At 45.8% G+C, this 25,120-nt stretch overlaps 1 protein-coding gene across 7 annotated transcripts in view; it reads right to left on the bottom strand.

The window, feature by feature from the left end:
- Positions 1–11,100, bottom strand: part of PPP2R3A (protein phosphatase 2 regulatory subunit B''alpha) — a 103,073-nt gene extending 91,973 nt beyond the window's left edge. For 2 of the 7 annotated variants that reach the window (XM_075004781.1, XM_075004787.1), the window contains exon 1: positions 10,517–10,727. The gene's annotated coding sequence lies outside the window, so the exon portion shown is untranslated. The other 5 variants (XM_075004784.1, XM_075004783.1, XM_075004782.1 and 2 more) reach the window with 4 other exon arrangements.
- Positions 11,101–25,120: the final 14,020 nt, after the last annotated feature.

Here is a 25,120-nt window from a genome sequence, read left to right as displayed (position 1 = left end):
CTACCTGGGTAGACGGCCTGTTGTAGACTCCTAGCAGGACATCACCCTTGTTTTTTACCCCTCTTAGTCTAACCCAGAGACTCTCAACACATCCATCTCCTACGTCCATCTCCACCTCAGTCCAAGTGTGTACATTTTTCATATATAAGGCAACGCCTCCCCCCTTTCTTCCCTGTCTATCCTTCCTAAGCAGACTGTACCCTTCAATACCAACATTCCAATCATGTGTGTTATCCCACCAACTTTCTGTGATGCCAACGGAAACACAGCAAACCTGGGACGGAACAGACCTTGATTTCAGCGGAAGGTCACTGAGCCCAGAATAGAGCGTGGACCTGGGCTCCCCAGCCAGACACTGGAGAAGTGACACCAGTAAGACCATGAATAGGAAGACTACCTAAGCCTGTTTGCGGAAAGTGACTTTCCAAGCCCAGACAGGGAGACCACTTACCCGGTGACCTGGCTAGAAGGCTAACTCTTGAAGAGTACACAGCAGTTCCTAGAATGGGAGAGGGCTGCAGGCTGAGAGAATAATGGAGGGTAACTACTGGAAGGGCTATCAGCCTGGCAAAGCTCATCCCCAAAACAGGCAGCAGAAGGCACCATCTTGCAGGCACGTGGCCACTGCGTGATAATGGGAGCTCACATTCAGCAGCTTCAGCACCATTGGCCCCTTCACAGTTTTCCAGGATTGTGTTCCCCATATGTTGCTCGCCTGGGGCACTTAGTCAGGTGTTCTTGAGGGAGTTTTCCAAGCGATCCACAACACTCCGAATCAGTGACCTGACTTCTTCACTATGTACCACTCCCTCGAACACTGCATCATCTGCAAACTTCATCAATGATCATTTTAAATTTTCTTCTAGGGTGTCATTGATAAAAATGTCATGCAGTGTAGCGAGAAGAGCCAACCACTGCAGGACCCTACTGTAAACAGACTTGCTTGACGATAACACCCCATTTATGTTAGCCAGTTTTTAATCAAATTAACGTGTGCCACGTTAACATTATATCATTCTCATTTTTTAATCAAAGCCTCATGTAGTACCAAGTCTAATGCCTTATAAAAGTCTATTAAGTTCACACTATCAGGGATGACAGGAGACTTTTTGAGGCCCTGGACATGTGGTGGCGGGGGGGAAGGTGACTCAGCTACAGTCCTGGAAGAGGTGGGGCCTTGCGCAGAAGAGGCAGAGCTGGGGAGTACACCATGCAAGGCTCTGACGGCTACTTAAGGGACCCACGGCTCTTGCTGCTGCTGTGGTAGCAGCCCAGAACCTAAGGGCACCTGCCCTAATTCCTCACTACCACCACCCCTCCACAGGCAGCTGTGAACACTATTATCTTTATCAAACTTGTAATCTCATCAAAAACAAAGACCAAATTAGTTGGACAGGATTTACTTGCAATAACACATGTTGACTTGCATTTCTTACATAACCCTGCTTTAATTCTTTATTAACCAACTCCTGTGTCCGTTGCTCCATTGGCATGCCATGGATTGATATGAGGCTGACAGGCCTATAATTTACCCCTTCTAAAAACCCGAAACAACAGTAGCTTTCTTCTCGTCATTTCTACCCTGGGCTCTAAGCCTTATTCAGAATCAGCTAGTTATCCAGCCAGGTCTTTAAAAACAAACTCCTGGATGCAAGTTATCTGGACCTGCTGATTTTAAAATGTCTAACTAGAGTAGCTTCTAGTAAACATCCTCCAGAGATATGAAAGAAATGGAAAGAGTGTTAACTCCATATGATGAGATTAGATCATTCCCCCACCTCCAAATACAGAACAGAATGCAGCACTGTTGTTAATAATGCTACTATTTCCATCCAGTTATGGATCACAGTCCTCCTCATTGTCCTGAACTCTGTGACCATAGATGCCCTTGGGTCCCTTCCTTTCTTTCCTCACTTTTCTGAACTTCTGATACGCTCATTATTATTAACTTCCCCCTTCTTCCTCAGTTCTGATATTGTGGCTTTTGTGGCACTTAGGTGTTCCTGAGTAATTGTCAATTATAATTCTTTTTTTTAATTAAAATTCCTCCTCGCAGCTGATTTGGCTCAATCATTTTTAGTGGTATGAAACTGGCCCTATTAAAGCAGCAAGTGTGGTGTGTGTGTGTAAATTTACATAAAAATAACTGGCCTGGACTTTATTCTACATGCACATTATAAAAGTGATCAAGTCTTTATCACTTGTCCCAAAGCTACTATTAATTTTTACTTATGAGATCAGACCCTCTTTCTGTTAAGACAAGGTCTAATGAAAAATTCCTCCATGTTGGCTGCACCATCTTCTTAATTAGGAAAATGTCACCTATAATATTTAAAATCATTAAGATTAGTTATTGATAATTGCACAAAATCAACAAATGTAAAGTGCGCTGGGTGCCTTATAAAAACATGCAGCAAATAAAGCTACAAACTAGGGATGTAATATCTGGCAGGGGTGGAGGGGGAGAGGGGGATGGCTGGCGGGAGGGCATTTCAGCCCGGCTGGTGTCGAGCAGCCTCCCCACTGCGGACAGGGGCTGCTCAGGTCAGGCTAGCACAACCCTGCCCACAGTGTGCCCTGGAACCCATCACAAACGAGGTCTGCTCCAACTCTTCTAAAGCTCCTGGGACTGCCGCAGATGAGAGCTATTCAGGCCAGACTGGAGAGCCTCCCCTGCTTACCCACACCGCCTCCCCCACCACAGGCCCCACCAGTTAATGATAACCCGTAAGCCTCTTTCTTACATTTAAGGTGAGGCTTACTGGTTAACCATGAACATCCCTACTACAAACAAACAACCAAAAATAGGGCTACCCCAACACTTGACATTCCTTGTCCTGCATTTAGTGTTAACTCAAAACGATAAAACATAAAGCTCAAGCAAACAAAGAAAAGCACCCTTCCTCTTTTGCTTGTTCCCAGTTTCCTTTAGCTCAGAGAGATGCTCCAATCCCCTTATTTGTTCAGCTAAAGTAAATCTAACAGAATAATAGCTCTTATGTAGGCTTATCGAACCTGGCAGTAAGATGACTCAGAAGAAAAATAACCTCCTGCTCCACCACCCTACCGCAAAGGATGATAATGATAAGGTTTGGGTGGTCTCAGCCACAGCTGTCTCAAGAAGTGTAATAAAAACTAAACATTCTAAGAGCTGATGGTTTGAGGCACATTGGAAAGTTTGTATTGCCCCAGGCCTGCTCTATCTGTTGTCTGGCTAAATAAAAAGGGACAAATTCATTGTTGCACTATGCCCCCTAGGTGTTCATGAGGCTAACACGAAGGAGTTATAGGCCCACAGCCATGTTCTCTCTATTTTTTCCATCCATGTGCAGAATAAATTTTATTATGTAGTCTGAGGCATGTGTGGATGTCCCCCACCAGTAGAAACACGTTGCTGGCTGTGGGCACTCTGCTAATCAGATGGGCATCGTTTGACTCTCCCCTGCATAGCCAATCAAGTGCTCAGTTTACAGGGAACGCTGGCCAAAGTGAACTCTCCCTCAGGGAACATCCCAAAGAGGAAGGGGCCCTTGCATAACCTCTGGAGGACTTAATGGACTTACAGTGGCTCAAGGAGGCCACTGTATCAGAAGCACAGAGTAGGGCAACTCTCAGGTTAAGCATGACCTGGAGGAGTCGTGTTAAATAAGATGATGTAAAAAGATGGCTTCGCCGTCGGTGTAGATTGGGACAAGTAAAATTCAACAGCTTGGCAGCTGATCATGGCTAAACCCTGGTTCTAGTAGGTTTAGACAGAATGTTAAACAACCAGTTCATACCTACTCCTATTGCAAAGACACATTTAACAATGGCTTAGTTAATACGGCTCCTGAAGGTCTTGTCCTAACCATTCCTAATTTTCTGTCGAATTCAAGCACCACGCGAACTTCAATACATAAGGTCTGCTAGTACCAGAATACCTGAAAAGTGGTCTGGAGACCCAGCCTATAGGTCTCACTGATGTGGGACACTGAGCAATATATAAAGGAGAATCTTAACCTAGGAGATTTCTTTTAAAAAGAGGTTTCTAAGCTGACCAATTTGTGCCACTAGCCTTAAAAATATAAACCAAGTAAAAGCCACTGGAGGAACCTTTAAAAGAACAGTTGGACTTCACTTCCACAGCAGGAGGCTGAAGGGAATCACATAAACTTTTTATATAAAAGGAGGATGTTAAGTTTAGAGCGTATCCCAAAGACTTTACCCACTAATCCTCCCTCAGATGCTTTGCTCTTCTACATGCTTAGTAACAGGATGGTGGTGGAAATGTTAGCTCAAGGCAAGTAGGAAAGTGATCTGTAGGTCCACCCAAAGCTAGATGTGATGTACTTGATGAGTCATCTTCTCTGATACACAAATAAGCGATAGGAGGGTCTCACTAGTCATATCTTCCATGAGTTCACTCATCTTTTAGCTCGTTCTATCTTGTTCTCCGCAGAGCTGCAGCTGTTAAAAGGTAATAAATTATTCCATAAGGTGCAGCATGTTCCAATGCTCAGGAAAGTCTGGCATGTTTACAACTTGTGATTTTGGCTGAACCACACTGGAATCACACAGGGTAAATATGATCCATGCAAATGAAGTACTTAAGCATAGATGATTTTTTCCATTCCTCCTCTATAGAAAATGAAACCTCATTTCATCCCGCACACTCTGTGACTAGCAGGAGTCTGTTCTCTTGTAGCTTTACCAAGATGGGGGACTTCTTAAAAAGCCCCATGTGTTTATCTTATTATTTTTTTTCTACTGAACATACTTGATCATAAACTACAGAGACCTAGAAATGATGAGGACCTGGGAGAGAAAACCTGGAACTGACAAATGGCCTGAGGACATTCTAATGTTTCATTAAACACTGCTCACTGAATTATCACCTATTCAATATTTCGTTTTAGGCTTATTTTTAAAATTGGCTTCACACCTTATTTCCATTATTCAAACCCTGTCCTGGAGACAGAATTAATGCGTTCCTCACAGGCCTTTCTATTGCGCTCATCACTTCAGTATCTGAATGCTTCACAAAGACTAAAGAATTTGTTTTCATAACACTACTGTGAAATGAGAGGGTATTTCGTCGCCATTGTGCAGATGGGGAATTGAGCCACAGAGAGATGAAGGTCAAAAGTATTCAGTGATTTCGGTTGCCCCATGTGAGACACTAAAGACTTGACTTTTCAGAGTACTTGATGTTGTGTGGTACTTCATATGTTGAGAGCACAGGTGCCTTTCATTTCAGTTACAGCTCTGAGTGCTCTGTGCTTCCGCAAATGAGACATCAGGGTCTCTGTATCTGTGTAATTTGAAAGCCTGTCTCTGTCACCCACAGAAGTTGCTCTAATAACAGGATATTACCTCATCCATCTCATCTCTTTGACCACCTAAGAAATGCAAAGTTAATGACTGCCTATGAAAAGTCTGGTTGAAGTGACTTGACTAGTGTTGCACAGGAAATCTGTGGCAGGGATAGAATCTAATCCTACGAAGCTTCACTCAACTGTTTTAACCATGAGATCACTCCTCCTCTTCCGGCAAGTCCTTGCATCCTTCAACATGCACCTTCCAACTTCTGCAATAAATGGGCCAGCGAGCCTACAGACAAAAGCCTAATTCATGACACAACCACTCACAGAGCAAAACTATCCATTCATTCCATAGAATCAGGAGTCCTGTGGAAAATATAATATGTGGTTATGTAATTAGATACACTACCATACTGCATACAAACAAGAGGGCTGAATTCACTTGTGCAGATGACCTTAATTCTGGCATGTCCTAAGGTTGAGTTTGATTTAGACTCTTTAATGCTCTTTTAATGCAACTTTGCAGGTGTCATTACCTAGGTATTTTAAAAATCAAATTAAACAAACACAAATTTCATTGTGTGAGACCCAGAACCCTCATTATTCATCAGCAGGACTGGAAGCATTTGATCCATCACACAGTCTTCTATAATTGGAGCTAACAGAATAACTGATAGCAGCAGTAAGTTGTTCTCTAGGTCAGGGGTTCTCAACCTTTTACTTTCTGAGCTCCAATTCTGGCAACATGCTATAAAAAGTCCACGGCCCAGCCATACTAAAATGGCTGTTTTTCTGCATATAAAAGCTAGGGACGGGGTTGGGGTGGGAGGTATCAAGCAGGGTAATTGCCTGGGGCCTCAGACCACAGAGGGCACTGTGAAGATAAGTTGCTCAGGCTTTGTTTTCAGACCCATAGTGGGGCTCGGGGCCCCAGGCTGCACTCTCACACAGTGGGGTTTCAGCTTTCTGCCCTGGGCCCTAGCAAATCTAATGCCAGCCATGCTTGCAAGACCCCCTGAAACCTGCTCATGGCCCCCAAAAGAGCCCCCAGATTCCCGGTTGAGAACCAGAGGGGGATGAGACACCCACTTTACAAACGGGTTTCACAGGTATTTTCTGACAGCAGAGAAATGATGAAAGTCAAGAATCTCAGACTCCTTTCTGGCTCTGGCGAGAAACGTTCGCCAGCGGACATATTGCTCTGCTCCAGGTTTTTTCAGCTTTTCCCTATTCTGCCTCTTACTACAACTTCCTTTGTGCCTCATTCCAGTCATCCCTGCAACCTAAAGGCTGCTTGTCTTGGTCTCACGTTATTTCTATACTGCACATTTACTTACAGCAACACGTATAGCGCTTACGTAAGAATATGAGAACGGCCACACTGAGCCAGACCAACTGTCCATCTATTTCAGTACGCTGTCTTCACAACATTGACAGTACCAGGTCCATCAGAAGGAATGAGAGGACCGCCTCTCTTATCCCATGACTGCTTATTTTGCTTACAAGGCTTTGGTAAATCAAGAATTGCCTCTTCCATTGGGGATTCCAGGACTAGTTGCTCCAAGAAGCAGCCATTCATAACATCTAGAAATTTCACCTCTGCATCCCTTCCTGAGGCGACATTCACCCTGTCAATATTGGGACAGCTGACATGATTGTGTTTTTATCCCCTCGGAGCATTTCACACTCACCATTACCCTCCTGTTAGGTGGTTGACAGTACCTTCCTATTACTGCCCTCTTTCTTGTTCCAGGATAGAATTTCTAACCATAGAGATTCTAAAGTGCACTTTGATTCATTTCACATTTTTTCTTCATTTAACAGTGCTTTCTTTCACATACGGTGCCACTCCCTCACCAATGCAGCCTAATCTCTAATTCCTTTCTGTACCCTGCTAATACTGTCTCATTTATTACCCTTATGCCAACTATTTATGTGATGCCTGTTATATGACTATCCTCATTTAAAGCCAGGTACTCTAGTTCACCCATGTTACTATTTAGACTTCTATCATTTAACAAAAAGAAAAATACACAAGACAAAACCAAACTAAAATGACATGGAGAATCCTACAGCCCCAGAAAGCGAACAGCACTAATAAAGAACAAAAACAAAACCAAGGTACAGAAGCAAACAGCTGCGTTCAAGCGTGTGTTTTTTCATATGCCCTAAGGTTGTAACATTGCAACAGAGAAGCTGTGGAATGTGGTGTAAGAGGCTGGAAAAGGAGAAGCCCATAAGTAGGATTTGACCTGAAGAACTGGCCTATTACATGACTTCCTCTACTCTGCAAAATTTATAAAAATATTCTTACCAGTTCAGCTGAACCAGTGGAAGTGCTTAGGGAGTCCATAAATGGAGAAGACTCTTGTGGCAGATATGTTTTAACCACTCAGAGCAGGTCTGCTTTCAGATACAACCTAGGTTACACTAGAACTCCTGCAGGAGCCACCATAGGTTCAGCTGAAAGACACACATCTTCAGGACAGAGACTTTCATTGGCAGGAGGCTAGACAGTCATCCTTAGGCCAGGTCTACATACAACACAGGGAAATATTGATTTAAGATACACAAGTCCAGCTATGTGAATTGTGTGGCTGGAGCTGACGTATCCTAAATCGATTCTTCCTGTCATCCCCACAGTGTGAGGTTGATGGGAGAAACTCTTCTGCGGACTTCCCATACTCCTCACAACTGCAGGGAGTACCAGCGTTAACAGCGGAGGCCTGATTGTTCAATTTACCATGGCCCCCAGTAGGCGTGCTAAATCGAACCCTGGAAGATCAATGGCCACCATGTCCATCTTCCAGTAACTGTAGTGTACCCTTAGAGATTTGACGCAATACAAGTGACCACATGAGCTATATCAAGGACATTCAAGTGTGTCTGGGGGTGACAATCTAGAAATATTATGTATTGACCGAGCACCTTTCAAGACAAAACAATTTAGTGAAAAATACAGTGCCAGGAATGAGCAGAAACAACTAGAAAGATCCAAGCTCACCAAAATGCTGCTCCGCTTTGGCACAAGGTAGCTATATTTATATGTGCTCCAAGTAGATTATTTATGAGCGTATACAAAACTGCTACATATGCTTTAGACATAGGGTTATTGTACTGATCTCCCAGCTAAGCTGTGATTACAAGAGATCGGATCCCTACAGAACCAGCAAATGACAATATACCATTTTCAAAGAGAACAAACGGGCTACTCTGAAGTACTGCAGGAACTGCAATTCACTGCTGTCAACAGTATATACAAGCTAACACAATGGACTGGAGAACCAATCACACAACTAAGTCACTGGTTCACAAAATTTTTGCCTCAGTCAAAATCCCAGTTCTAACTTAGCCTGACCAGTCCTGTAGCCTGTAGCAGGGGAATGGATGAGGTGGTAAGAAGAGGTCTCACCCATGGCTATAAAAACAACCCAGCAAACAGCAATATCAAGAACTGAGAGGGAAACAAGCAATGAAAGACGTTTCTCACCTGTTTATCTAGTGACAGAACTGAGATGCACCAGCCAACTGTAGAGTCAAGTAGGTGACACCACCAGAAGACAAAAATGTCGCCCCTGAAACGTGGCAAAATCCTAGTCCTATTGAAATAGGAGTTTTGCTTCCCAAGGGTACATCAGGCACATCACATTCAACATTGATCCAATTTTTAACTAAAGGCATCAGACACACATGCCATCCAAAGCAGAGAAAAAGAATTATCCGAAACCTGAACACTGAGTCAGTGGTAAGGGCTGATCTCTAAGTAAGTGCTAGGAACCCGTGACTCACAAGAACATATAATCCAAAAAGCAGTCACCACCATTAAGAGATGGTCATATTTCAAGTTCAGTGACAGAGACACTGGCTGCTAATAAGTTAACTGCATGTGGGATCTTACAGTGCAGAAAGGTGTAAGCTATTGTAAAATAAACCTACACTTTAACTTGCAATGTGTGACCAGCCTAGGAGCATGTCCGCCTCCTTCTGCACTCCAGTGGCAGAGGGTGCACACAAAGGCTACGTCTACACGTGAAGCCTACATCGAAATAGGCTATTTCGATGAGTAACGTCTATACGTCCTCCAGGGCTGGCAACGTCGATGTTCAACTTCAACGTTGCGCGGCACCACATCGAAATAGGCGCTGCGAGGGAACATCTACACGCCAAAGTAGCACACATCGAAATAAGGGTGCCAGGCACAGCTGCAGACAGGACCACAGGGCGGACTCAACAGCAAGCCGCTCCCTTAAAGGGCCCCTCCCAGACACAGTTGCACTAAACAACACAAGATCCACAGAGCCGACAACTGGTTGCAGACCCTGTGCCTGCAGCATGGATCCCCAGCTGCCGCAGCAGCAGCCAGAAGCCCTGGGCTAAGGGCTGCTGCCCATGGTGACCATAGAGCCCCGCAGGGGCTGGAGAGAGAGCGTCTCTCAACCCCTCAGCTGATGGCCGCCATGGCGGACCCCGCTATTTCGAAGTTGCGGGACTGCAACGACTACACGGTCCCTACTTCGACGTTCAACGTCGAAGTAGGGCGCTATTCCTATCCCCTCATGGGGTTAGCGACTTCGACGTCTCACCGCCTAACGTCGAAGTTAACTTCGAAATAGCACCCGGCGCGTATAGCCGTGACAGGCGCTATTTCGAAGTTAGTGCCGCTACTTCGAAGTAGCGTGCACGTGTAGACACAGCTAAAGAGTTATATTCCAGCTGAGTTACACCCCAGATGGATTACTGCAGCCCTAGGCAATAAAGTGTTTACAGTTTAATTTTCAACTCTACGTGCTCAGGGCAGGCGAGGGCCACCGCTCGGTTCTCCTCACCACTGCTAGGCCAGAGCAGAGCTGATCACTTGCCAGGTGTTGGCATGGACTCAGTGTCCCCGCACACGGGGTATGTGTGTGCCCAGGCAGATTCAGTTACAGAAACCCCCAGGCGGGCAATGACTCTTCTATTTATAAAAGACCTGGATGGGCACCCTGGGGTCAGCCCGCAGACTCCGGGGAACGGTGCCGTCAGCCACCCAGGCTAGAAATCAGAGACTTACTGACCCCGGGGCGGGCGCTGGGGAGCCTGGAGCGTGCAGAGCGCTAGGTCTCCGGCCGCAGCCCGCAGAGCTCGGCCGGGGTCGGGCAGCGGCTCCCCACTCCCGCGGCCCGCCCCAGCCGGGAGGAAGCGCCGCGGGGCCCGGGGCGGGGCAGCGCGACACCTACCCGCCGGGCAGCGCCCTGCCCTGTGCCGCGCTCGTCTCTTCCGCCCGGCCGGGGGGCGCCGCACGCAGCCTGCGCGTCAAGCCCGGCCCCGGGAGCGGGCCGCGGCAGCAGCCGAAGCGCAGCAGCGGCCAGGAGCGGGAGGCGAGGGGGCCCCACGCCGAGGCGGAGCCGAACGGTGGCGGGGGGGAGGCAGCGCGTCTGCAGCCGCCCCCGCCGCGCGTGTCACTTACCCCGCGCGCCGCAGGGGTCCGCCCCTGCCCGAGCCCGGCCGCGGCCACCCAGCGGGCGGGAGGAGGAGTCGGACCCTGCCCCTGCAGCCGGGCCTGGCCTCGGCCCAGCTCCACCGTTCCTTCGCGCTTCCCCGAGCCGCCCGGGCACCCACCACGCCCGCCCGTCGGCCGGTCGGGGCACTCCCGCTGGCGCACACGCCCCGCCAGCTGCAGGATCTGCTCACCGACGCGCCGCCGGCCCCGGCCGCGGAGTCTCCTCGGAGCGAGCCAGCGGCGCCTAGTGACCCCCGAGCCTCGGGCCACCGCAAGCAGCGGGCGCGAGTGGGCGATCGCGCCTTGCCACGTGCCCCTCGCCTGCCCCCAGCAGCCCCGGGCCAACGGGGAGGGAGCGGGGAGGCAGGCTCGGCCCCTCCGGCCTCTCGGAAACCAGACTCTGAGCAACACCTGACCGGCCGCCAGCAGGAAAGGACTTGGGAGAAAGGGAGCCCCTAGGAAGGAGCGGGAGAGGCAGGGACTGTGGAAAGCGGGGGAAGGGCGTGGGAGACATGGCGGGGGGAGGCCTGGGCTGGGGGCCCTGGAAAGGGCCAGTGAAGGGAGGGGAGCAAGACAAGGCTGGGGGCTGGCCCAGCAGCTCGCTGAGATTTGGCATTGCACAAACCCTTTAAGACCGGCAAAGGCAGGACAAAGTGTCACACCAAGGAGGAGCAGGGATGGGGCCCCTGGCTTCTGCCAGAAGCTGGGAGTGGGCAATGAGGTGGATTGCCTGTTCTGTTCCTTCCCTCTGGGGCACCTGGTATTGGCCACTGCCGGAAGACAGAATACCAGGCTAGCTGGACCTTTGGTTTGACTGAGTACGTCTGTTCTTCTGGCGGAGCATGGAAAGGAATAGCTGGAGATGGGACACTGCATGCTACACGAGATGCTACTTCTTGCTTGTCTCTTGGGGAACTGAGGCACTGGCTGCTGATCCCCTGCCAACTATGTTCCCTTATGCCTTGACATCCCACCATAGACCCTGACTACCCCACCTCTCCCTGTGATGGGGCTTTCAAGCGAGGATTATGGAGCAGCTGTGGGCCCAGCAGGCCCCACCCAGCCACCCATGAGGGTGGCCAGAGAGAGGTCGCAGTTGGCGAGGCACCCAGCTCTGAAGGCAATACCTTTGCTGCAGCAGCAGCACAGACATACAGGTGGTTGAGTATGTGGTGTATTGCTATCCTTACTTCTGTGCTGCTGCTGCGATTCATTGTACCTAGTGAAACAAAAAAGCAGTAAAGTAGCACTCTAAAGACTAACAAAATAATTTATTAGGTGAGCTTTCGTGGGACAGACCCACTTCTTCAGACCATAGCCAGACCAGAACAGACTCAATATTTAAGGCATAGAGAACCAAAAACAATCAAGGTTGACAAATCAGAAAAAAATTATCAAGATGAGCAAATCAGAGAGCAGAGGGGCAGGCGGGGCGGGGGAAGTCAAGAATTAGATTAAGCCAAGTATGCAAAAGACCCCCTATAGTGTCCCAGAACATTCGCATCCTGGTTCAAACCACATGTTAATGTGTCAAATTTGAATATGAAAGAGAGTTCAGTAGTGTCTCTTTCCAAAGCAGAGTGAAAATTCTTCAATAAGATGCAAACTCTTAAGTCATTAACAGAATGGCCCACTCCATTAAAATGTAGACTAACTGGTTTGTGGATCAGGAGTGTTTTGATGTCTGTTTTGTGCCCATTAACTCTTTGTCTGAGAGAGTTTGAAGTCTGTCTGATATACAAAGCATCTGGGCATTGTTGGCACATGATGGCATGTATGATGTTAGTTGAGGAACATGAGAATGTGCCCGTGATTGTGTGACGAACCTGGTTAGGTCCAGTACCTAGTGCTTGGCCTACAGCTCAAAGAAGGCTTTGTACTGTCACTTGTAAGCTGCAACTTGCCACAGCCCCTCACCTTCCAGTAGCTTTGAAATGTGCCTGGTTGACAGAACCTGTCTAACTGAGGGCAGCACCAGACTGTCCAAGGCTAGGAGACACAAGCAGGAAGGGGACAAGGTGGTGGACTGTAGAAGGAGAAATAAGGGCCAGTGCCAAAAATGATTAGGTATAGATGGGGATACACATCTCACAGAGCTAGACAGGACCTCAGGGGTCATTGAGTCCACCAAGCACCATCCTGTCTTTTTTTAAGCTTATTTGCCCCAGATCCCCAAATGGCCCCCTCAAGGATTAAACTCCCTACCCTAGGTTTAGCAGGCCAATGCACGGAGCTATCCCTCCCCTAAAATACTATCCCTTTCTAGAATTTTCAAGCAACTCTAGCAGGCTGACCAACCATCCTGGAAGATAAGACAACTTCTGGAGGTGAAAAAAAGATGACTCTGACTAACACATCCTTCAAACAAAACCCTGCAGAGACTAGCGCTAAACCAGAATTAGGTACGTGTGCTGACTTCTGACTTTCCTCCTGATTTCCCTAAACCTTTATTTGACCTAGAGAAAATTTGCAAAGCCAGCATATGCATGATGCTGAAACTCTGTAGTGGGCCTCCATGATAAAGCATCCTGACATCTGGTAGTTGGCTATCTGTGCAAAGTTTCCTTTGTCTCCTGGTGGTAAGTTCCTCTAACCAGCAGTTTACTTTTTGCTCTATCCCTGATGGCCCAAAGGAGGGTAGGTAGCTGCTTGCCAAGGAATCTTCTTTGGTCTGGTTCCTTGAAAGAGGACAAGTCTATAACAAGTGGTAACCCACAGGCTATCTGCATGCTCCAGAAGGCCCTAGGTGAAAGGCCTGTTCTCTCCTACAGACAACCTCCCAGCCTTATGAGGATTCTCACAGTCTATACCGCAGGAACACCAATCCTGGGACTTTTCCGTGCAACAAGGCCCATTGCCAACTTTGCCCACGTATCTATTCTGGAGATGCCATCACTGGACTGAAGCAGGTTATTCACAGAATCACGGGCACATTCTCATGTTCCTGAGCTAACATCATATATGCCATCATGTGCCAACAATGCCCAGATGCTTTGTATATCAAACAGACTTCAGACTCTCTTACACAAAGAATTAATGGGCATAAAGCTGACATAAAAACACTCCTGATTCACAAACCTGTAAGCCAGCACTTTAATGGAGTGGGCCATTCTGTTAATGACCTAAAAGTCTGCATTTTACTGAAGAGGAATTTTCACAACAGATTGGAAAGAGAGGCTGCTGAACTCTCTTTTATATTCAAATTTGACACATTAACGTGGTTTGAACAGGGATGCGAATTTTCTAGCTCATTATGGGGTCTCTTTTGCATACTTGGCTTTGCATTCTTGACTCCCTGCTCACCTTCTGCCCCTCCACACTCTGATTTGCTCACCTTGATAATATTTTTCTGATTTGTCAACCTTGGTTACTATTTTTGGTTCTCTGTGACTTAAATATTGAGTCTGCTCTAGTATGGCTATCATCTGAAGAAGTGGGTCTATCCCATGAAAGCTCATCACCTAATAAATTATTTTGTTAGTCTTTAAAGTGCTACTGGATGGCTTTTTTCTTTTGGTGGGAACTAGGTGATTCAGAGTTCTAGGTTCTTGCCTGCTTTTGTCAAGGGCTGAGAACAGCAAACTCTAGTATGAGCAGCCCAAATCTACACATAACTCAAATGTTCAGCCAGATTTTTGCTCCAAGCACATCCAGTATTAGTTACTGAGCAAAAAAATCCTCTGACAACAAGGAGGACCACCACTACAGAGATCCTCGTGGGGGGACCACAGGGAAAGATTTGAGAGAACAATTCTCCCCTCCAAACAAGCGGCTGTTGCTATTTCCAAAGATGCTGGAAGGCATTCCGTCAAGTTGGTAGCAGGTAAATGAGATCTGATTTCATATCACTATATTTCGCAGATTTTTGCAGTGGTTATGGTAGGGTTCAATACACCCTTTTTGCTCCCAGGGCCTGATCCAAGGCCCATGGGACTCTTTTTGTTGATTTGAATGAAGCCCAAAGACCAGGTCCTTATTTAAGGGCAGACCACCCAAGCAACCCTCTGAGAAACCAAGTATAGCGGCGAGGGCATGAGATTCAGAGTGGCCTTGTGCAGGTACCTTGAATGCCTGCACAATGCTAACTGGGCAGCTGCATAGCTTAGAGTAAATTTAGGCACACATTGATGTGACAGCCCAGCTGTGATATTGTGAACCTTCTTTTATTGTGTAATTGTGAAAGAGTACTTCTGTTTTAAGACTTGAAGTGTGTAAATAGTAACTAATAAAGGACATATTTAATGAGATGCCAAAAATATCTATAAAGCCCCTATCTTTGCAGTACAGTGTATAAGAAATACTGGTACTTCTTTTGTCATGCTCAACATATACGGCGAAATGGGCTAAAATTACAATAAAAATAAGGTATTAAAAATGAGGGAGAGGGTGCTAAAGACCTGGGGTGCCATTTGGTCTAGGGTTGGCCTTGCCAAAGACCATAGATCAATGAAGTTTCACTTAGAAATGCAGCAGTGAATGATCACAATTCTTAATATTGAAACAGAACCTTTTTATGTAGTACGCTATTTGAAACTACAGTGGAATAAAGTGCTCAGCTCAGTGATTATAGGGTGAGTGGTAGCAAATTAACGTTTAACAACGTTGTTGTTTTCCCCAACTCTGAAAACCGCACCACAGTTATTTAAAAAAATAAGTGGAAAAATCCCAAAACGTTTTACAAAGTGACAAGCAAACCACATTCTTTACAATCCACTTCATAACCACACTGTCCAAAATGGGAAGCTTGAAATTAAATAAAACATGAAGAAAATAAATGAGCTTCCATCCAATGTAATATAAGATAGGTTTGCTTACTACTTTTGTGTTTGTTAATTTTGATGAAATAAATGAGCCCAGAGAGTCAAATATGTTAACATATCACTGTACAACACAACAGAATAAAACTTTGACTTATGAGGAGAGGCTGAGAGATTTGGGCTTATTTAGTCTACAGATGAGGTGGGGAGGAGGGGAGCTCCAGCTGCCACAGTAGTGGCAGCTGCAGTCACAGTTCCAGCTCTTTTTGAGATGCTGCGAAGCGCTGTGCCACCACTCCGTGCATAGTGGGTGAGGGCCTTAGGGATGCCTCAGGAAGCTGTCAGGAGTGTGAGGCACAAATGGGAGTTTGACAAAGGAAATCAGACGACCAGGGAGGCAGAGCCTGACTAATGGATTCACTACAGCTTGGCTGGGGTCTGGCCACCCATTGTAGACAATGTTTTAACCTCCATTTCTCTCTGCTAACCAAGGATCTTCTATGCCATGCTCATCAACTAATAAACCTTACTTGCTGTTCGATCATACTGATGAAGTATCACTGCAGATGCTCCCTAACATTGTACAAGTTTTCCTCAGGGGTCATTTTCAGTGGGATTCACTGCACAGAGCTCATGGCATGAAGCAGTGAGCTGAAAGCCCAGAGGTCCAGTCTAAGGAGGTGAAGCCATATGGTTTACCCTGGAGAAAGAATGAGATCATGAGGGTGGGTCTGGCACATTGAAAGGGTTCTTCTGGACACTGGTCCAAAGGTGGGGCTATACCACAGATCCCCCATACATCTGTGACATCGTTACAGTCTACAAGTACCCACTTGAGGAACAAATACTTAATAATAGGCTTCTCAATCAAGCAGAAAAAACATGTACCATGAGCCAATGACTGGAAGTTGATATTAGAAAAAAGGCATGTTATTTTTAGTGGAGCAATTTGTCAAGATAGGTGGTTGATTCTTCATCTGGGACCCTTTTTATATCAGAGTTGGATACTTTTCTAAAATACATGCTGTAAGAATTATTTTGATGAAGTTCTATAAGCTGTGCTATGCAGAGGGAGGAAGGGGAAAGAGGAGGGGGGTTACACTAGGTCAGTGATGGGCAACCTAGGCTATGAGTGGGCTGCATGAGTGGCCCTCCTTCATCTCAGTAGGCCACAAGATTGTTGTACGGTAGTCTATAAGTTTATATCTTTGATTTATAGCTTGTAAGACTATATTCAAGCCTGTTTATTCTCCTAAATCTTTCCTTGTTTTATTCTATTCTAGCAGTAATGCAAGGGCCTACAGGGATCACAACCTGTTAGCTTAGCACATTTGATGCATTTAGGTAGGTGTGAATATGTAGAAATTTCTAACTCTTCTAACTCACCTAGTCTAACCACAAAGGGGCCAGTGTTTGGACATAGACCATGATATTATCTTGTGTTATATCTGAAGGTGCCAAAAATACAATGGCCCTGTCAGACTGGACATCTTGCTTTACCAGAAAGTAGAGGTGGGGTCATCATGTGATCCATCTCAGCATTCTGACCACAGATGCCCATATTAGGAGTTTGTCCACAAGGGTGTGAAATGACAACTCATGCATGTTCAAAGGGGTGTCTTAGTTTAATCCTCCAATCAAATGTGTATACCCTCAAAATCTTAGGGTGCAGATGTCTGGTTTTGACTTTGGGGAGGCTTGGGTAAAGTGATGCAAGAAGGCCTATTACATCCCATGACCAAAAGCATTAGGAGGGATTTTTCTTCCTCAAACTCTCCTTTTTCTCCTCGCTAGTACTAGCACCTCTTTAATTCTTTGTTTCCTCTGCTAAAATACTCTCTCACCTCTCACCATCAGCGAAGTGAGGCTGGTCCATTAACTGCTCAGGTCTTTAGGAGGGACTGCGACTATGGTGTTATACTAGGCATTTGCAATTCTCTACTCAGGCTGAGCTTATGTCACTGACTTGGGTGACTGAATCCATGTATGTGTTCATTGCCTTTGGTATTTTATTGTGTATGATTTTAATACTGGTTGTAATAAACATTGTTCTGGTCTGGTACTGCCCACAGTGCACATGTGATTGCTGAGGACCTTGAAGGCTGCCTCCAGACACAGAGCTTCTTAGCTCTTATTTATAACTGTGGCAGTAGATGAACTCAGGCTAGATCTACACTATGGTAAAAAGTCAATTTTTGATATTCAGTTCTAGCTACGCCATTAGAATAGCTAAACTCGACGTATCAGAATAGAAGCAGAGAGATAGCTGTGTTTGTCTGTCATCTATCAAAACAAAAAAGCAGTCATGTAGCACTTTACAGACTAGTAGGCATCCTTCAGTCTGCATAGACTATGGATCGCGCCCTTTAAAGTTTCAATTGAGGATTTCATTTACAGCGTCTATTGTGACTATGAAGACCCACATGAGAGTGACAGTCTTTGCTGCATCTCTTGCAGATGTAGTGGGTGTCTGGCAAGTCCTTATTGTGCTTTCTGCGCGCTCGCTTCTCCTCTGCTAGCTGTCTGATCTTCATCTCGCCCTTCTGAAGGCCCTTGCGTAACTCCTGCCTCCATCTGCTGCGGTCGTCCGCTAGTTCTTCCCAGTTGTCCAGCTCGATGTCTGCCTCTCTGAGGTCTCTCTTGCAGACATCTTTGTAGCGCAACTGGGGGCGTCCGGGAGGTCTTTTGCCAGAGGCTAGCTCACCATACAGGATGTCTTTTGGAATACTTCCATCGTTCATCCTGTGGACGTGCCCAAGCCAGCGGAGTCGACGCTGCCTGAGGAGGGTGTGCATGGTTGGGATTCCAGCTTGCTCGAGAATGGCGGTGTTGGTCACTCTGTCCTTCCATGATATTCCAAGGATGCGCCTGAGGCAGCGCAAGTGGAAGACGTTCAGCCTCTTTTCCTGGCAGGCATACAGGGTCCAAGTCTCGCTGCCATAAAGGAGGGTGCTGAGGATGCAGGCTCTGTACACTTGCATTTTGGTGTGAGTGTACAGCTTGTTGTTATTCCACACTCTCTTGCTAAGTCTGGACAGAGTTGTGGCTGCTTTTCCGATCCTCCTATTTAGCTCAGTGTCCAACGACAGGGTGTCAGTGATGGTGGACCCGAGGTAAACGAACTCGTGGATGACTTCTAACGTATAGTTGTCAATGCTGATTGATGGGGATTCAGCAACATCCTGACCGAGTACGTTTGTCTTCTTTAGGCTGATGGTAAGCCCAAAGTCCTTGCACGCTTTGGAGAACTGATCCAGCAGTTTTTGAAGCTGGTCTTCTATGTGAGACACTACTGTAGCATCGTCTGTGAACAGCATGTCTCTGATGAGGACTTCTCGCACCTTAGACTTAGCTTTCAGCCTTGCAAGGTTAAACAGTTTCCCATCAGATCTTGTGTGCAGCAAGATGCCCTCTGTTGAAGATCCAAAGGCATGCTTCAGGAGGAGTGCGAAGAAGATCCCGAACAATTTACAGACTAACAAAATGATTTACTAGATGATGAGCTTTTGTGGGACAGACCCACTTCTTCAGATCTACAGCAACAGACTTTCTCACCTAGCAGAATCCAGGCCTCTTTAAGCTCATGATGAAGTCCCTTACTCCACGCGATAAGGTTGACAGCCAAGCCCAGAGACTCAGTTTTGTCACATCTTAACAGAGGTCGCAAAATTGAACTCCAGATCAACTGCGGTGTGGTCGATCTTAAGTATAGATCAGCCCTCAGAGAATCTCAGGTCAGATTGGCAAGCCAACACCCTAAACAATATACCTAATCAGATTCCCAGGTTGGGTCTACAGTATCCAAGATGGTCTCCCAGGAGACGGTAGTTTTACTAAATGTGGTTCCATACTTTGCTGATTGAACTGTAGTGCTGATTGAACTGTAGCAGTGTTTTGACTGGATGCATAAGAATGGCCATAGTAGGTCAGACCAAATGCCCATCTAGCCCATTATCCTGTCTGCTGACAGTGGCCAATACCAGAGGGAGTGAATAGAACAGGTAATCATTGAGAGATCCCTCTCCTGTCATACATTTGCAGCCTCTGACAAACAGATGCGGATGGAGTGCAAAGCTCTCACAATCAATGTCATGTGGAATCAGCATGCACTTCAGGGGTGCTTGCTTTACCTGCATGTCACTTTAGAATCATAGAATCCTAGGGCTGGAAGGGACCTCAGGAGGTCATTAAGCCCAGCCCCCTGCCTAAAGTAGGATCAACCCTCACTAAATCATCCCAGCCAGGACCTTGTCCAGCCAGGGCTTAAAAACCTTTAGGGATGGAGATTCCACCACCTCTCTAGGTAACGCATTCTAGTGCTTCTACACTCCCTGGTAAAATAGATTTTCATAATATCCAACCTAGACCCCCCCACTGCATCTTGAGACCATTGCTCCTTGTTCTGCCATCTGTCACTACTGAGAACAGCCTCTCTCCATCCTCTTTAGAGCCCCCCTTCTGGAAGTTGTAGGCTGCTACCAGATCGCCCCTCTCTGTTCTCTTCTGCAAACTAAATAAGCCTAGATTCCTCAGCCTGTACTTGTAGGTCATGTGCTCCAGCCCCCTAATAATTTTTGTTGCCCTCTGCTGAACCTGCTGCAGTGCATCCACATCCTTTCTATACTAGGGGGCCCAGAACTGGACGCAATACTCCAGATATGGCCTCACCAGTGCCAAATAGAGGGGAATAATGACTTCTTTAGATCTGCTGGAAATGCTCCTCCTAATGCACCCCAATATGCCATTAGCCTTCTTAGCTACAAGGGCACACTGCTGACTCACATCCAGCCTCTCGTCCATTGTAATTTCCAGGTCTTTTCTGTAGTACTACTGCTTAACCAGTCAGTCCGCAGCCTGTAACAATGCTTGGGGTTCTTCCGTCCCAAGTGCAGGACTCTACACTTGTCCTTGTTGAACTTTATCCAATTACTTTTGGCCCAGTCCTCCAATTTATCTAGGTCACTATGGACCCTATTCTTACCCTCCAATGTATCTACCTGTCCCCACCCATCTTAGTGTCATCCGCAAATTTGCTGAGGGTGCAATCCATCCCATCATCTATGTCATTAATAAAGATACTAATCAGTACCGGCCCCAGAAATGATTTCTGGGGCATTCCACTTGAAACCATCTGCTAACCAGACATTGAGCAATTGATTGCTACCTGTTGGGCCTGACCATCTAGCCAGCTTTCTATCCACCTCACAGTCCATGTATCCAATCCATACTTCCTTAACGTATGGGCAAAAATATTGTGGGAAACTGTATCAAAAACTTTGCTAAAGTCAAGGTATACCACATCCACTGACTTCCCATGGCCACGGAGACAGTTACCTCATCATAGAAGCTAATTGGATTGGTCAGGCTTGACTTGCCCGTGGTAAATCCATGTTGACTATTCTTGATCACTTTCCCCTCTTCCAAGTGCTTCAAAATGGATTCCTTGAGGATCCCCTCCAAGATTTTTCCTGGGACTGAGGTAAGGCTGACCAGTCTATTGTTCCCTGGATTGTCTTTCTTTCCTTTTTTTAAAGATGGGCACTATATTTGTCTTCTTCCAGTCATCTAGGACCTCTCCCAATCACCACAAATTTTGAAATATAATGGCCAAAGGTTCTGCAATGACATTTGCCAATTCCCTCGTAACATTGGGTGCATTAAATCCGGACCCAGGGATTTGTGTGTGTCTAACTTTTCTAAACAGCTCCAGACCTGTTCTTTCCTCACTGAGGGCTGCCCTCCTCCTTCCCATACTGCACTGCCTAATGCGGTAGTCTGGGAGCTGACCTTGTCCATGAAGACAGAGGCCAAAAAAGCATTGAGTACTTCAGCTTTTCCCCCATCATGTCACCAGGTTACCTCCCTCCAGTAATGGCCCCACACCCGCCCTGATCACCCTCTTATTGTTAACATGTCTGTAATAATCCTCTTGTTATCCTTTACATCCCTTGATAGCTGGAGTTCCAGTTATGCTTTCACCTTCCTGATTCCTCCCATGCATTCTCCAACAGTATAGTTATACTCCTCCTTAGTCATCTGTCCAAGTTTCCACTTCTTACATGCATCCCTTTTGAGTTTTGATTTCCCTGATAAGCCATGCTTGTTGCCTACCATATTTGCTTTTCTTACTGAACATCAGGATGGTTTGTTCCTGTGCCTTTAATATGGCTTCTTTAAAATACTGCCAGTTCTCCTGAACTCCTTTCCCCCTCATATTAGCTTCCCAGGAGATCCTGACCATCAGTTCTCTCATGGAGTTGAAGTCTGCTCTTCTGAAATCAATGGTCTGTATTTTACTGCTCACCTTTCTTCCTTTTGACAGGATCCTTAATCCACCATCTAATTATCGCTGCAGCCCAGGTTACCACTCCCTTCTATTTCTCCTACTAGTTCTTCCCTGTTTGTGAACAGCAGGTCAACTAACAGTAGTAGGAAAAAAAAAAACCGTAAGTGGATAGAAACCAGCAGAATCTGGTAACCCTGTGTGTGGGCAACAGTAAGCAAAATGTTTTGCAGGCCACATACAGAAGCCCAAAAGGACACATGTGGTCCGTGGGCTGCCAGTTGCATACCACTGCAGTATATGGTCACAGCTGTTCCTTCTGGTGTTGGAACCTAGTATTATGAAATTATAAAAGTATTATGAAATTATAAAAACCTGTGTTTTTAATGCTCATGAGCATTGTGCTGAGCTTTGCAAGCTTCTTGCATCTCTGAGAGAGACATCAGAGTCTGTAAAAGTGCCATTTGGGACTATGGGAGTTTTAAACAATGGCATAAAAATAAAGGGAAGTGGAACAGACAGAATAAAGAGAGTGGCATGTTGAGAACTTAACCCTTATGTCCCAGAAATCCATGCATGACTTGTCACTGTCCCAAAAAATACTGTAAAAATGCCCCGAAGTTGACACCTACCTGTAGTGTACTACACTTCATGTCAACGCAAGCACTCCTGATGAGCACACCCAGCTCCAACCCAAGCAAATGTGTGTGCACCTTTCCAATATATAACGTTTGGTGCCTAAAGGATGATGTATTGTGTGTCAACCAAACTTTGGTGTGCAGACAGGGCTTAAATCTGGGCTTAGTGCATGGGGAAAGGGTTCTGCATGCCAATCAGTGGTGTTGAAGTTTCACAGAGGTGTGAAGTGACCCACTCACCTCAACAGGATGCTGTCATCTAAAGGAGAATACCCCACTGCAATGACGCCTGTAACAATATGTCAGAGATAAGAACTGTTTTGCTCATCTCACTGGATGTTTTGTTCCCTCTTCCTGCAGCCTCAGCACTGTGAAACTGTACCATGCAGTGAGCATACCTGTTTCAGGTCTCCCTTCCCCAAGTTCAGAGTACTTTGAAATTAAAAGGAGCTCATATTTGCATAGCTGAACATCAGGAACTCCTTGGCGAATTGACAAAACCTTCATCACTAGTTCCACCCTCCACCCTGCTGTGGCAGTATTTTTTGAAACTTTCCTAGTGCACATGGTTCTACAGCCCTTTAAGGGTTAAAATCAGCTGCTTATTTGGGGAGCTGTATCTGAGGAAACCATGATCAAAGGACCAAAAGCTCTCATCACTAACTCTACCTGGTGCAGACCCAGACCAATCTTTGTGATAGGGCGTGACAATACAGTAACACCATCTGTTTCTGCCCACCTGCAATGGTTCTCTCAGCCTTTTGCTTCCTGTGGTAACTCAGCCCTCCAGCAAAGTCACAAAAGATCAAACTTTCACAGTAACCAATGTCTACAGGAAAACACCAGTATCAATATTTCTGCCCCAGGATTGTGCCAAGCAGAGTCCGTCCTCCAAAGGGCTGTTCCTATTCACACAACAGCTTTCAGCCCTTCAATTCCTAGAATCAGCTTCCTGCATACCGGTCAGCCTCTTCCCCTTCCCACGAGTTGCAGTGTTTGCCTCTGTAATGTTGCACCCCATATTCTTTACGGATGTGTGCTTATGACTATGATATGACTCAAATATGCTTTATGCAAAACACTTCATGTAACAAATCATTTAAAAAGTTGCAATCTGCTGAATGGGAACATCAAGAAGTCCTGTAGCACCTTATAGACGAACAGATACTTTTTACAGAGAGGAAGCTGTTCTAGTTTATACACTATCAAAACAAAAAGCAGTCAAGTAGCACTTTAAAGACTAGCTATAAACTATTTTGCTAGTCTTTAAAGTGCTACTTGACTGCTCTTTGTTTTGATACTTTTTATAATATTACAGATATTTTTGACAAAGTTGCAATCTGCTCAATGTATATTTTATTTGTGTGCATGTATCATTCCTGCATTTGAAGTTAGAAATATGAAGCACAAACCTGTTTACTGTTCTAGATCTGCTAAGTGAGGGCCATTAGCGGTACTTAAGGAGCTTAGTGGTCTGGTATTTGGGACAATGATCTATGACTAGACTTGCTTCTCTTGTAAGCCTGGCCCTACAAAAATATGTGACTGTCACGTGGTGCTGCACTCCATCTTGAATTTTGTACTTTTTCACAGCAAATCCTGTTGCTAACCATCTAACTATCTATACTAGTAACATCATCGCTTGACCTAATCACATTACCCACACCATCAGGGACTCATACAACTGAACATCCACTAACATCCAACATGTGCTGGCAATGCCCCTCTGTCGTGTATACTGGAAAAACCAGATAGGCTCTGCACCAAAGGATGAACGGACATAAATCTGACATCAGGAATGGGAATACACACATATCTGAATCTACTTAAATTGCTTCATCTACTGGTCCTACTAATCACAGATTAATCCCCCCCCCTTCTGCTATATAAACCCTGGATTCTAAGTGTCTACTCCAATATGCTGAAGTGGGTCTGACCCACAAAAGCTCATGACCTAGTACATTTGTTAGTCTATAAGGTGCTACAGGACTGCTTGTTATTTGTAACACTACAGACTATCACATGAGACTATTCTAGAATCTAAACCTACTATTAGAATCTCTTTTGTCTTGTAGAACAACATTCACACCAAAGTCCTTTCAAGGTTTTGCAGCCAAGCATGGCTTTGACACATTTTTCAATCAGAGGAAACACACTGCCAGATTGTCCACATAGATAAAGTATGTAGGAGGTACAGCTTTGGACTGAAGTTCCTTTTGTTTTATTTCCTTTAATTAAAATTAAACCATACTACAACAAACGTATTACCCAATTGCTAAATAATTCTCAGCAAGTTTAATTAATACACTTTAATAATTTTATTTCTGCCAATTTAAACCTGTATTTATCAGTGCTCTGTGCTAAATTAGCTCTTCCAGGGAAATTTCCAAATCTGCATAAAATCACTGGTCTTCTTGGCTAAAAAAGTAACATGAGAAATCGGCTGATCTGCAAGAAGCTCAGCAGCAGACCACAAGAGCTATCTAGTAATGTAAAGGGTTAGAATTCTACAGTAATACTGGATGATGACAGAAGGGTTTTGCCTACAGGTAAAGAGCATGTAGGGAGTGCTCTGGGAAACAGACCACTTGCTCTCAGAGGTTGTGCCTCTGTCTGGAAACGGGGTATGGCAGACAGAACTGCTGACTGTCAGAGCACAGAAT

The sequence above is a fragment of the Carettochelys insculpta genome, chromosome 10, assembly GCF_033958435.1.
Source record: "Carettochelys insculpta isolate YL-2023 chromosome 10, ASM3395843v1, whole genome shotgun sequence".
Taxonomy (NCBI): Eukaryota; Metazoa; Chordata; order Testudines; family Carettochelyidae; genus Carettochelys; species Carettochelys insculpta.
This window is presented reverse-complemented; position numbering and strand designations above follow the sequence as displayed.